This window comes from Chelonoidis abingdonii, chromosome 15 (assembly GCF_003597395.2).
Source record: "Chelonoidis abingdonii isolate Lonesome George chromosome 15, CheloAbing_2.0, whole genome shotgun sequence".
Lineage (NCBI taxonomy): Eukaryota > Metazoa > Chordata > Testudines > Testudinidae > Chelonoidis > Chelonoidis abingdonii.
The window spans coordinates 36,417,898-36,432,629 of record NC_133783.1 but is presented as its reverse complement, the minus strand read 5'-3'; positions in this window follow the sequence as shown (position 1 = coordinate 36,432,629).

Genomic DNA, 14,732 nt, shown 5'->3' with positions numbered 1-14,732 from the left:
GTTTCCTTGTATTTGGGGTTTGTCTCTTTGTGGAATAGAGGAGACATGCTTCTTGGTATTGTGATGTAAAGAGATTGCATCAGTACTCTCAGGTTAGCCCAGAGAGGAAAGTCTGGGTGGGAGAGAGAGGGGGAAGGGAAGTGGGTTATTTCCCTTTGTTGTGAGACTCAGAGTCTCTGAGTCTTGGGGTCCCTCCAAGGAAGGTTTTGGGGAGACCAGAGGGAGCCAAAACCCTGGAATTTTTGGATGGTGGCAGCGAGATCAAATCTGAGCTGGTAATTAAGCTTAGAGGGGTTCACGCTAGCTTCTCAGGTTATGAACGCTAAGGTTCAAATCGGAGTAGGAAAGCTATGACACCTTCCAAGCCTGAGATTCTATAACAATCAAGAGTTAGAGGTAAGCTGTTAAGTTTGAAGTTGCTCAGATTCAAGGGTTTGGTTCTGAAGATGGGGGGTTGCTATAAAGTTTGGATACCAAGCTGAATCCAGTTCCAACATCTCCAAAGTTTGGGGTTGGTAAAAATTTGAGAGTTTAGCCCACATTTTAAAAAAATACAGTATTCTAACAAGTGAGAAGGTGACACATTGTGCTACCAGCCCATTCTAAAAAAAAACAACCTCACAATAATAACATAGAAGCCATAATGATACTTTGCCTTGCTTTAGCATATTTACAGCCATAGAACTTTAGTGCTGTGAAAAGGTTGGGGAGCCTTTTCATACCATTTTACAACTGAGGCACAGAGTGCATGACTTACCCAAGATTACATCACAATTCAAAGGTACAGTCCCTAATAGAATAACTCTGTTCAGTTCACAAGACAGCAACAAGGGGTAGGGTTACCATACATCCCATTTTGGCCAGGACAGTCCCTTTTGTAAGCCCTGTCCCAGTCATCCCAACTTTTTTGACAAAAGTGGGCATTTGTCCCATTTGTGCTTGCCAACTGGATCAGTTGGCAAGAGCAAATGGGACAAATGTCCACTTTAATCAAAAAAGTGGGGTGCGGTACAGAGGAATGCTGTGGAGTGGGGAGGCTGGCATGGTTTGAGCGAGAGCCTTGAGTAGGGGGCTGGCAGGGCTTGGGTGGGCAGCTGGAGCCAGCCCTATGGGGAGTGTGGGGGACACAACTGCAGGTGGCTGGTGGGAGGGGCTTGGGCCAGCCCCACATGGTATTCTGTTTTCCCTTTGGGAAATATGGTCACCCTAAAAGGGGTCTCTTGTAACCACACTTAAAAGTGAGACAGGTGAAGTGAGACACAATAAAACTAGGTGGGAAATGGCTTTCCCCTCCCACAAACATTTAAAAAATTCTGTTCCACAACAGGATGAAACTGATGTACTTTTTTGGATGGAAGAGAGAGAGAGGGGGTTGGATGAAAGTGTCCCCCTCAAAATAGCCAATTGCCTGCTGGTGAGGGTACTCACCTGGGCAGTAGAAGAGTTAGGTTCAAGCTGAATCAGGTCTGCCCTATCCCAGCTTACTGCCCTCAGCACCAGACTATTGTGGGGTAGGAGTCACTCTCTGGTTTGATTTGTTTTTTTTTAACCAGAAATTCCATCCTGGACATGAGAAACCTTCTTGTTTGAAACTGATCCTTTCCTGAGGGGAAAAAATCTATTTCAATCATCGCTTTTTGATTTAAAAAGAAGGCAAAAAAAAATCTTTGTCAACAAATTCTTGACTCTTTCTAATCCTCAGCCTTCTCCACACAGTGGTAAAGATAAAATAATGTTCTGCACTGAATAACAACGTTCAGAGGAGTTATATGTTTCCGCTAACCCACAAGACTATTTTTAGCCAGGGTTGCATTGTGGAACCTGCCATTTCAAAAGTTCATCAGAGATATGGGAGTAAAGTGGCTCTACTAAAGTGAAGTGTGGCCTACACGATCTGAAAAATGCCCAAGATCTGGTGCCAGACCTTTCCGTTACAGTCCTGCACCTATACCTGCCCTTCAAGGGGTTTACACAGATATAATTTAGATTAGATTGGAACTGCGTAAACAACTCAGTCAATGATGCATAAGGAATAGAATTCAGCTCCCTCCATCATAATTCATTTGGCTCTGCAGAACTAAAAGGAGTAAAAAGCAGTAAATATATTTTAATTACTAAAATAAGCATAAATGGTTCATTATTAGATAACCACTTTTTCAGGGCTGATCAATGCTTTTTGAAATCCTAATGGAAAAAGCAAATGACAAAGGATTCCTTTTAACCACCATGGATGTTCTAGTGGCAGCCTTTTCAGCTGTTCTTGTATCATAGCATCTTGTGTGACTCTGTGCTGCATCACTGAAAGCACAGACTCATTTCATATTCAGATATAGACTAGGCAGGCTGTGTCATTACTGAAGTACAGGTTAGAGCCCTATGTCTCCAATCACCCTATGTCCAAAATCTCTTGGAATACTGTCCCACCTCATGGTGGTCTGCCTTTTGGTAGGTGTTGACTCAACCTTCTGGTTAGGTCACCAGTTACCCTTCTACCTCTCTGGGATAACAGAGCTTTAAGGAAGATATTGGGTTCCCCACCCTCATGATTGTGGGGGACCTGTCATCCATCTATCAATGCTGAGGGTGTCTAATCCCAGCCGCAGAGTTTCCAATGTCTATCCTCATGTCGCTTGCCAAAAGCGTGGATGAGGATGTGTGGAAACAAGGGTTTTCATGCACTTCATAACAAGGGTGCGTGACAGCAGAGTCTGGGCTCTCCCATTATGGTTTTGTAATATACAAAGCAATAAATGACTACTGAGAATGATTAATAGCCAAAGCAAAGCTGAGACATTTTATTGATTGCAAAAGCCATTTGTTGCAAGTATACGAAAGCAATAGAGATTATTGCTATTATAAAATAAATGAGAAAACCAAAAATGAGAAAACAAGAAAAAGGCATCTTTTACTTCTCTTTGGAGGGTGGCAAAGTGCTTTGTACTCGTTCGTAGACTTTCCAGTGATATACACCTTGGAGGTGTAATTAGGTTCAATGACTCAGCAGACACAGCTTTAAATACTGATTGAGTGATGAGAGGCAGATACTGTTCAATGGTGAGACTTTAAGGTGAATTGCTGGTGTGGAATAGGAGTGATATGACTGGACAATGACTGTTTCATGTGCTAATACTGTTTAATTTTCCTGGTTGAAATTCTTTGCTTGTTGCATACTCTGTAATGATTAGGTGAGTGTATTTGCTAGGTCTATATCTGCAGCTCAGATATACTTGGCAGAGCTGAGAAGGATTAGGGTATCAAATTGGCTTTAGGCATCAGTACCCCAGTCCTATACCAGTCTGTCCCCTGGGTCAAGTTAATGGGCTTCTCTAACTGTGGCCGCTGCCCAGATTATTGCAGCCAGGGATCACTAGGGCATGGAGATGCCTCTGCCATACTTTCTTACCCATCGTGTTTGACCCAGGAAGAGATAATTTAGGCATCACTACAGTGGCTCTGTGACACCTGAAGTTCCCCTTATACCAGGGGAATCCTCCTGGTGGGCATCTTTGCATTGATAGAGCCACCTTGACGTTGCTCCCATCTTACAAAGGCTGCTCCAGCAATCAGGAGTTAGGAGCATGTTCCTTGGTTGTTCCCCCTTTTTTCTTCAGCTGTCCTCCTACACAAGGGGGACATGTGTATAGGAGCCACTTCACTGACCCTATGCCACTCAGATTCTCTCACATCAGGGGAATCCCCAGGTAAGGTGGTATAATAGCGCTACAGGAGCAACACAACACAGAACTAATTGCCCAGTGAATTTGGTCATATATTTATGGATCTTAAAATGTGGCTAGCTTTACATGTGTGTGAAATGGGGAGAAATGGTAAAAGGAGCCTTTCCCCTGGCCATGTGAAAACAATGACTTCCTATGATTCTTTAAGGCTTCTGTGAACTACGTGGGAGGTATCTGTATTAAGTTTATGGCTGTCATATAGATGAATAGATCTCTTTGGGTTTGATTGTTATTGTGTCGCTGGCTAAGATTGGCTAAGGGTTAAATTACTCTAGGTTAGCCATGTATCTGCAGGAACCAAAGTCAATGGCTGTAGACAGCCCCAATGGCCAGTATACGAACAGAAAATGTATGTATGTGGAATCAGAGGTCTGGTTGATCCCATGAGCACTGGGGACAGGTCTGAGCTTGAAATCTCAGGGGCCTTTAGGCAGGAAATTTTTAAAGAGCTTGAAAGTGGTTAAAAACTGAGCATTTGTGACACAAGACACACAGTCAGAAAAAAGTAGCAGCCTGTAACGTCCCCAGGAGTATAAGTAGGGACTACTGAGGTAAGCTGGGCATTCCTAAGTTGTGAGAGGAACGCTAGCTTAATATACATATAACTTTTTTCCTTTGCTATGCTCATTTGGATAAATAATATTTTGTTTCGATGGAGCTGTGTTGAATCCTTGCATTTACCTACTGGCTCTATAGCCTGGTGACCCTGCCTAAAAGTGAGTTGACTCTCAGGATTCCATTCTGAGAGAAGTGCAGAAGTGGCTTGTCACCTGAAGAAGGTGCCCCCAGAGAAGCTGCTTGAGGGGTCAAAAGCACACCTCACCCTAGAACCACCACAGCTTCCTTCAAATGCTAAAAAGTGAACTGTATTAGGCTCAGGAAAGCAGGGTTTGGTGGGATTCACGTTAAATGGGAGCTAGGTGCTTGAAAACATTCATCCATTGTGTCTACATTTATTTTGGCTTTTTCTTTCTATGTAGGCTCCTGCCTAGGACATTCCCCAGTCCTCATTTTCCCACCTGCCTGCTACAGACTTAAACAATATATCTTTTCTCCTTTTTTCCTTTATATAAAACAAACTTTAGCAAGAATTAATATTTAACACCACATTATAGGTCCAAATGAGTCCTGGCTTCTACAGATCTGGGCAACTTCTAGCTTTAAGGAGACTTTTGTCCAGCTGACTCATTTGGATTATCAAATTCCTAAGACATAGACTGATTCAGTAGGTTTTATGGGGTCCAGAATGGCTGTAGTTTTATCCAAGAGATAATTGCCATTGCCTAATTAATGACAAATATCTGAAACACAGTGTCTCCTCTGTGCAGGTGATAACCTCCCCTGCCGGAAGGGAGAACTGCACATTTCCCTCCTGCTGCAAGGATAAGGGTTTAGTCTCTTCTCTGTATTTGGTTATTTTATTTATATGGTGTACACGGCTAAATTCTCTCCCTTGATTTTTTCCCTATGATGTGTCAGTCTAGCAGCACCGTGGGGTCAGCACTGATCCATCTCCTCACTGGAGGGAAGTCCCCAGTGGCATAGAGCATAGGAGTATAACTGATGCATCCATTACCAAATTATCAATGTGCCAAAACAAAATGAAGACTTGCATTTAGTTTATAAAAGACCCTGCTCTTCGCCTTTTGCAAGGCCAACTGATTTGGGGGGAGCAGGGAAGGGTTGACCCTCTTTTGCTTCTTTGTTGTTGACTAAAGGTCTCTGTAGAAAGGTGGGGTTTTTTGTATCATTCCCTGACAATGATCAGGGTCATTCTAATCACCTCTGGAAAAGAGTTCCACAGTCTAGGATCTTTGCTGAGAACATTCTGACACCTGCTTCTGAGAATTTCACACTGGGCTCCAGCAACCATTGAGCTTTCACTGATAACAGTGGCATTGAGAGAAGACAGATGAAGAATCAATCTCTGAAATAGCCATGTACTTATGGGGCCTTAAAGATTAGAGCCAGGCATTGCATTATAATCAGTAACGAATGGAGAGGCAATGGAATGTGGAGAGCACCCATTTGGCATGAACTCAACATTTTTTTCTTACTCAAGAGGTGAGCTGCTGCATATTGCGCAAGCTGGAATTGCTCTACACCTTTTGGCTTTAGTTTCAGGTAGGGGGAGTTACATGAAGCACAATAGCTAAGTCCTCACTGGAAAGAAATTATCATAATATCCTGGGAAGCTGAAGGTGAGAGACATCATATCTTGTCTCTGTTGATAGCAAGTTATGTGCTACCTGTGTCCTAGATGCAAGTCTTCATGTTTCACAGGGCATAGTTTTCTAGTCATAGACTCATAGGTCAGAAGGGACCAACATGATCATCTAGTCTGACCTCCTGCACAAAGCAGGCCACAGAACCCTACCCATAGTCTTAATGTACGCACAACATGCCTCAGGTGGCACATGACCAATATTCATCACCAGCTTTGGTCCACTGGTTGGATCATTAGCTTCCCCAGCCCGGGCCAGGTACTGGTGAGGAGTGCAATGTAAATGCTGATCCATGCCTCCCAATTTGCTAATGAACTATAGGCATCTGGTGCTACTGGGGAGAAGAGGATTGGAAGAGGGTTGGGGGATTTATATCAATTGTTGAGGACACCAGATAACTGCGTAGTTCCACCAGACTATCCATTCATTGGTCTTGTAGCAGAAGGACATTCTAGCAGCTCACCAACTTTGTGAGTCTTGGGGATAAACCAATGTAGTTGGTTTCATTCTCACATGTGTGGAAGAAGCCTTTGGTTTACCAGTCTTTATGTGATTGTGCTCTAATTGTAGTGACACCATAAATCTCCATAGAAAGTATTTTAAGGAAATAGTTTAATGTGTTAGATATACAAGTATTTTCAAAATAATACTGTGCCTGCACATCAGTTACTTTTGCTTTTTAAAATTGAGCTTTAAGATGCAGACAAATTACTGTGAGATGCTATTTTAATGGCGGGCCAGTTACTAAACTGTTAGCATATTTTACAATGTGAAATTGCAAAGGGTATCTTATTATACAAAAGCATGCTGTTTTAAAATAATCGTGTGCATCCTTTTTTCAATGCTCTCAAGTGAACACTATTAAAATGGGTTATAAAGGAAAAGAAATTTATATGTGATCTTATGAATATCCAATTACAAACTAATTGAGACAGGATGGTTTGGTGGATAAGGCACTGGACTGGGATTCAAGATACAAGTTCAATTCCCATTTCAGTCACAGAATTCCTGTATGACCTTGCAAGCCACTTGATCTTATAGTGTTTCTCTTCCCTATCAGTAAAATGCGAAGAGTGACACTTCCCTGCCTCACCAGGCTGTTATGAAGATAAATCCATAAATAGTGGGGAGGCATTCAGGTACTGTGGTGATGGAGGGCATATAAGAACCGAGGAAGATAGATGTTATGGATCTCTTTTAAAAGCAAAAGATATTAACCAGACTTATGACAAGCAGGATGGTCTAGTGGACTTACAGTGGGAGAGAGAGCCCAGGGCTCCTGAGTACCAAACTTGGCTCTGCCAAGGACTTGCTTTCTGGACTCAGGCAAATCATTTCTCCTCTCTAGGACTAATTCTCCACTGGAGTAAAGAGGACTGTACTCTGTTTTGAATTCCCATTGGTAGATTACTTGATAATCTGTACACAAACAGAAAGACTATTGTGCTGGCTCTGTGTATTTGCAACTGAGGCATCAGGCATTCTCCTTCCAATCACAGTTTTGTTTCAATGGGGCCTCTTCTGAGACAACACTGATGTCAAGGGGGATTTCACCTTTGATTTCAGTGGTTACTTGATCAGGTCCATGCTGCTGTACTACTTGAGTGGTAGAGTCTTCAACACCTCGCCCCCCAGGCGGGGGCATGTTTGTGGAATAATCTTCTTCATACTATGTGCAGAAGGTAATCATGAACAGAATTTTCCAATGCTTTTTAGAAAAACCCAGTCCATCAAGGCTAGCACAGCCTCAGTTCACCAACCCTTTCAGACCAACAAATAGATGGTTATATACAATTAGTAACAATAATGGGGTAGGTTTAAAAATTCTAGTGTCCTTCATTCTGGATTTGGTGGCAGAATGCTAATGTCCAGCAACACTATTTACCTTTTTCTATGATGCATTTTCATTGCTGCCATATAGGCAGTTTAGTGAGCTATTAGCAGAATGCTTTCCGTTGTCTTAAAGGCTATAATTGCTATAAAGGAGCAGTAATTTCATAGACAGAAACCGTATTAGAGCACATGGAATTAGAAAAAGCTCTGTTTAATAAAAGCAGTGTGAATAGGGTATAAATAGTAGAAACACATGCAATGACTAGTTATTTACAGTGACTCCTCCCTCCCCTCTTGGATCCTGCAGTATCACCCAAACTAAATTGAAATGAGAACTTTCAGACAAGCTGCCAGTAAACAAAGCTTTTAAAAACAGAATGCATCATCTAATGCTGTAACAATATATGTTTTTATCTGCTATGCTGATGCTCCTAAATTTTAATACAGTCAATTATAATTATGTAATCTATAAAGAATAATAACCAAACAGTTATAATGAAAAGAAAAAAAAGTTAGTAATTTACGTGAAATACATAACTAGTGACACAATGTGCCATAAAAGTAATATATCAGATTTCCTTCCTCCAGCTATTTGTGTTCAAATTATAACTTTTGACAGTGTTCTGCAAGTCCAGGAGTTTGAAAGGATGAAGATGTGAGCCCCATGATGACTAAATCAAAAAGGCTTAACGAAGTAATGGTAATCAAAATGGCTTCTTTTTGAATTTGCAGATAATTAATAACATCCAAAGGGCAGAGGGGAAAGTTTGAAAATCAGTTTCTCCATTTAATTATCACTACCTTAGTTCAAGGTCCTGGTTGTTTTTTTGTTTTTGTTTCTTTGGGGGGGCAGAGGGGCAGGAGGAAGGGGTTCCCTACACTATTTAATGGTGCAATCACTAATGCCTAAAACACTGCAGAGGATTCTTGTGACAGAATGGCAGAGTATACAACACATAGGGCTGTATGGTTCTTCATTTGATCCTACTTAGATCTATTTTCCCCTGGGAACAAATGATGTGCTCTAAACCCATTTAGCTAACTCAAGGTAAAATCCTCATGAAGAAAAGGCACTTTCTAGTTTTCACAGGAGTGAGCAGATTGAGTTAAAGACTGTGGAGGATCCAAGCTTACTCTTTAACCTGGACTATATGATGAGATAACACACTCAAGTGAGTTCCCACTATAAAAACACACTATAACCTGCCTTGTCTTCACTAGGATTTCACTTTTAGGGGTTAATTCAAACTGAGAATGCACCTTTTTTCCTAGGGAAGACACACCCTAAGGGCTATAAGACACACTTTCACAGGTGAAACAAAAAAAAAAAGTGCAACTAATAATGGTAACTTGTGTTGCAGCATGTCACCAAACCAGTTTGTTGCAGATTGAAGTGTGTATGTCATTTTCTAAGACCAAAATCAAGATAATCTGCATCAGTGACATGCATCCAAGGAAGCATATGTCTTTAAGACTTTGGTCCAGTTCCTCAGCCTTGGAGCAGAGCAAAGGAGATTTAAAGTTACCTCAAGCAAGGAACGGAGCATAGAAGACCAAGACATAAAGCTGCATATCTGAGACTTTCTGTCACCCACTCCTTACCTGGGACATAAAGCCCAGAAGCTGCAGGGTAGGGATAGCGGGTCCATCTTCCCAGTTCCTCATTCTCAGCTGCACATCTCTGTGTACCTATTGAGTTCTTGAGGAGTTGTGTTTATGTGTGTATAAGCCCACCAACATTTAATGCCCCCTCCCCCAGCCTAAGGGGAGGAGCCACTGAGCCCAGGGCTCAAATGAGATTGGAGAACAACTAATGAAAAACAGACTTGAGGGAGGTCATAGGGTTAAATCAGGGTGCTAAGGGGGGACATCAAGCAGAGAACCCTAAACAGCACCCACTGCTCCTCAAAGGCATCCAGGGAGCCAGTGAATGCATCCCAGAGGAACTCAGCCCAGATATGTAACCTGAGGGCAGAGCAGAAATAGGTCCCACAGTCACAGCGCACCTCCCCTTTCAGCGTCCTCCTTCTGGTATGATGGATGGCTGCCTTGGCAAACATCAGGATGCAATGAGTGTAGATCAGGAGGTGCAGGGAAAAGTGCAGCCAGAGCCTAAGAAGAAGGTTCTGGAGAAGCCGGAAAAGGGGCTGCAACCTGGTGCACTCAATGTAAATGTGCACCAGAGTCCCCTTCACTCTGCAAAATGTGCGAGTTTTGGGGGAGGGAAGGTGAACCACTCCAGGTACATACCTGTGCTCATGTGTCCTTGAAGGAGCCACCAACTAAGATCCTTGGCAGGCCATGGGACCAAGGTAGAATACAGACTGGCCCACCAGGGTGCAAAGTGTGTAGCCGAGGAGGCAGCCCGCCATCTAAAGAGATCCTTTAGAATTTTCTTGTGACAGGGTAGTTTGTTCTTTTAAAGGAAGTAGGGACTTGGGGGCATCCCACTCCCTGTCCAGTGGTGTGTCCCTTTTAAGATTTGGTAACCCAGCAGTCTAGAAAAATGAAAGGCAAATATTGGAAGATTGGAAGCAGTCCTGGGAGAATAGTTTGTGCTCTCCTAGCCATTTCCTATGTTTGGTGAAAATCTCTCTCTCTCCCCCTCCCTTCCCGCCCCCCGACTGGGATAGCTTCAGCCTGAATAGTTCTCTGCCTTCCCTGTGTTATTCCCAGCAAAGGATGGGGTCCCTAAGCAAGCTTCTCTTCAGAACAGAGTAATTGCCCACCATTATAAAGTACAACACAGCAGTTCCTATCCTATTTTATTATTAAGGTAAAAGTGCTACAGAGAAAACATTAAAAACAATAGAAGAACCTACATGTATGCTAATAAGCTTACCAGAGATCATGCCATCCCTAACATGGGCTCTGGCAGGTGCAGTCCTACAAAACCACTCCTGGAGTTTCCTTGTGGTTTCAGATTCATCACTGCTTCAGCTCAGATCAAGAACACAATCTTATGGGGCCTCAGTAAGCCAAGTCCTTCCAACTCTTCCCTAAGGATAGGGGCCCTCCATGGACAAGAGGTCCTGTCCATTTGCTGGATCAGGAATAAGGCAGGGAACTGTTCAGCCTGTTGATGCTCTGGTCAGAAGGGAGAGCGATGTAGGCCTCCACCCCAGAGAGATGGCAGACAGGGGAAGATGGAGAGTGGATGCCCTTGCTGTATCATAGAGAGACAGTATAGATACAATTGCCCTGAACTCTGACATGGGTCTTCAATGGATATGTCTGTCATAAACAGATAGTAAAGGGTTAACAAGTCCAGTAAACCTGGCTAACACATGACCAGAGGACCAATCAGGAGATAAGATACCTTCAAATCTCGGTGGAGGGAAGCCTTTGTTTGTGCTTTCTGGGTTTTTTCTTTGTTTTCTCTGGGTTCTGAGAGGGACCAGACATGTATACAGACTCTCCAATTTTCTGAAACAGCCTCTTCTGTGTAATTTAGTAAGTACCAGTTAGAAAGCGGTTTAGTCTTTTGATTGTTTTCTTTATTTGCAAATGTGTATTTGCTGGAAGGATTGTATCTCTGTTTGCTGCAACTTGTATTTGTGCTGGGGGGAGGATTCTCTCTAGTGTCTATAAGCTGAAAGACCCTGTAACATTTTCCATCTTGATTTTACAGAGACAATTTTTACTTTTTTCTTTCTTTATTACAAGCTTTCTTTTTTAAAGAACTGATCGATTTTGGTTATCTTGTGTAGATCCAAGGGAGGAGTCTGCACTCACCAAGGAATATTGTGGAGGAAGGAGAGAAGGGGGGAGGGAAAAAGCCTGTTTTTCTCTGTGTTAAGATAACTGTCTCTCTCTCAGGAAAGGTCTGGGAGGGGCGACAGAAAGGGAGGAAAGGTGATTCCTCTCTGTTTAAGATTCAGGAGTTGAATACAGGGATCTCTCAGTGTTACCAGGGGGGGAGATCCTGGGAGAGAAGGAGGGGGGAATGTTATTTCCCTTTGTTGTGAGACCCAAGGGGTTTTGGGTCTTGGGGTCCCCAGGGAAGGGTTTGGGGGCCAGAAAGTGCCCCAAAACACTATATTTTTGGGTGGTGGCAGCTCTATCATTTCTAAGCAAGTAATTAAGCTTGGGGGGTTCATGCTGGTACCCCATCTTTTGGACGCTCAAGTTCAGAGTGGGGGTTCATACCATGACAATGTCACATTAAAGTACAGAGCTACTCTAAAAAGAGACTATCAATGACATCTTGACTCTCAATTAGTTTGGAACAGAGTAAGCATATGGAATAAATATTTCTACTTCATGAGGTTGAATGCTTTCTCAGCAGCTAAAGATATGTTATCCATTTGACATGTTAGTAATATTATGTGGGCAGTATCAGTACCAAATTGGTTCTTAATAAATCCAGCCCAGTGCTCAGACCCTACGTACAGAATAACTAATTTATTCCAAATGGATAGCCAGAACCTTTGGCAATCCTTCTGAGGCAGCACTGGTCAGTGAAAGTAAAATTTGTTGAGCTGGTCTGGGCCTGGATTTTCTAATAAGCCTATCCAAAGTCAGTGAAATTGTATCTGCTTTTATCAGATCTGAATTTGGATATTGAATTTAGTGGGACTACCCCCAGGACTAAGGGTTGCAGGATCAGACTTCTGTGGGCTTGGCTATGCTTGAGAGTTACAGCGCTGGCGGTGGCTTTACAGCGCTGTAACTTACTCCCCATCCACACTGGCAAGGCACATACAGCGCTGTATCTCCCTGGCTACAGCGCTGGTTGTACTCCATCTCGACGAAACGAATAAAGAGAACATCACTGGTGCTGCAGCGCTGGAGTGCCAGTGTAAACAGTGATTAATTTTACTACGCTGTAACTGACCTCCAGAACCTTCCCATAATGCTTTTTAAGTAAAGATAATACTCAGGATTATTTCAAACTGTGCCAAGCTGAATGAGAGAAATTTGTGTAAATCTTCAAATCTAATTCAAATACATCACAAATCATTTGTAATGGGAGTGTAAAAACTGCCTTAATATTGATCCAAAGTGAGGAATTCTTCCTCCAACTAAGAATTGTTACAATTTACAATTGGTTAGGTTATTTGCTTAACAATCACTTTAGACAATCTAAATAATGTAAGTGGAAGATTCCACACATATAAGAAACTTGTTACATAACAACAGAAATAACCTATTTTGGAGTGCGATCTTCTATGCTCCTGACTTTCTCTGGGTTCCTGGTTTTCATCTTGCTGCTCCACTCCAACAGCTGCTTGTATAGATTATCCAATGCTTCTCTTATTTGGCTCTGTTTTTTTCAACCTGTGCAAGTTAGAGCAAGGAAATCAAGAGGCAACACAGGTGAACAAAGGTTGCCTGCGTTTCCACACAGCTACTTGAAGTCAGGAAGATTCCCCAGTCCTTACTGTAATACTGAGGGTGCAGAATTGTAGTAGTGTGGTGAGAAAAGGAGTGAAATCACAGCAGAAAGCAGCTTCCAATTATCATGTAAAGGGGAAGTGAGAGAGAAAACAGAACCCATAAGCAAGCATCCTTCTTTCCACCTTTTAAAGCTTAAATGGACTGTATGAGGTCAATTTATATGTTATGTAGGAAGATTTACTAACATTTCTATGATTCCCCATTACTACTATCTTAGGGCATTTCTATATAAGTACTTACTGCCCACCAAAGTAGGGTGTAAATCCAAGTGCTTGTGTAGACATGCCCTAAGCTTAGCCCCCATTACTATGGTACTGTGATGCTTCTTGGGTTGTGAGGCACCTTGCTACTGCCTGCCCTTAGTGTGAGGAAGCCTTGTCTTGCCTGCCATGAGTCAGATCCCTACCTCCACAGGCAATATAAGCACTCCCCTCTCAACCTACCTGGATCTGATGTCCCTCTCCAGGTTAGCAATAGGCACACTCCTACCACTAAGCCCCCTGGAGCACCCCAAGTGTCCAGTCCCTGCCCTGTTCCATTGAACACGCTCACTATTCACAGATTGACTGCTCCCAAAGGGATAATACACTCCAGTTTATCAGTTACACCTCAGATCACTGTTCCTCATAACACACAGCACTTAGAGATAAATGTATAGTGGTAAAAAAGTAAAAATTTATTTAACACAGAGTTTCAAGTGATAGCAAGTAAAAATATTGGAAACAAACGGTTACTTATAAAATCATAACATGCATGCTGGAACATAGACTTGTTTGTTACTGTCATGACTTATAGGACAAAGCTCAACCCAAATCCTTGCAACATATTACAGCCAGGCTTGGCTGTGATCTTCCATTCATGAGACAAGCCACACTGTCAGCTTGCCTCCTCAGTGGAAAAAATTCAGGGTGTCTCCCTGCACCCCTATTTATACTCCCCAAATCTGTTCTCTTTACCATAAACAGGAGCCCTTGGCTGCTTGTTTTTTCCTGTGTGCTTTCTTGTCAATTTCAAAAACTCTTGATTAACATTTGGCTCAGTCTGTTCAGTGGCCTCCATCCTTAAGCAGACACTCCACAATAAACCCATGATGATCCAGATGGAGAAAAGCATCTCTTCCCTCTTGCTTGCCAGGAGCATGTTTATCACCTTCTGCTGACCTGCCTTAACTCACATACATTGAGAACACCATTTTCAGTTCAGATACATAATTCCTTAAGCATTATCCAAACATACCTTTCACAATTATCATGGTAAGTGGGTTATTGATTCTTGGTAGATATCTCCCCATGCTACCCTTTAGTGTATTATTATGCATATATCTGACCCAAGGGAGTCTTATAAAACTCTAAGCACCCAGTCTGCCAGCTGGCATCAAGAGGTCCCTGGGTCACAAGTACCTGGACACCACAATCTGTAATGTATTTAGCCTCACAACACCTGTGAGGTTGGGCAGTCCTCTTATGCCCATTTTACAGACATGGAATTGAGGCACAAAGAGGCTGAGTCAAACAGGAAGTCTGTAGCATGACAGGGA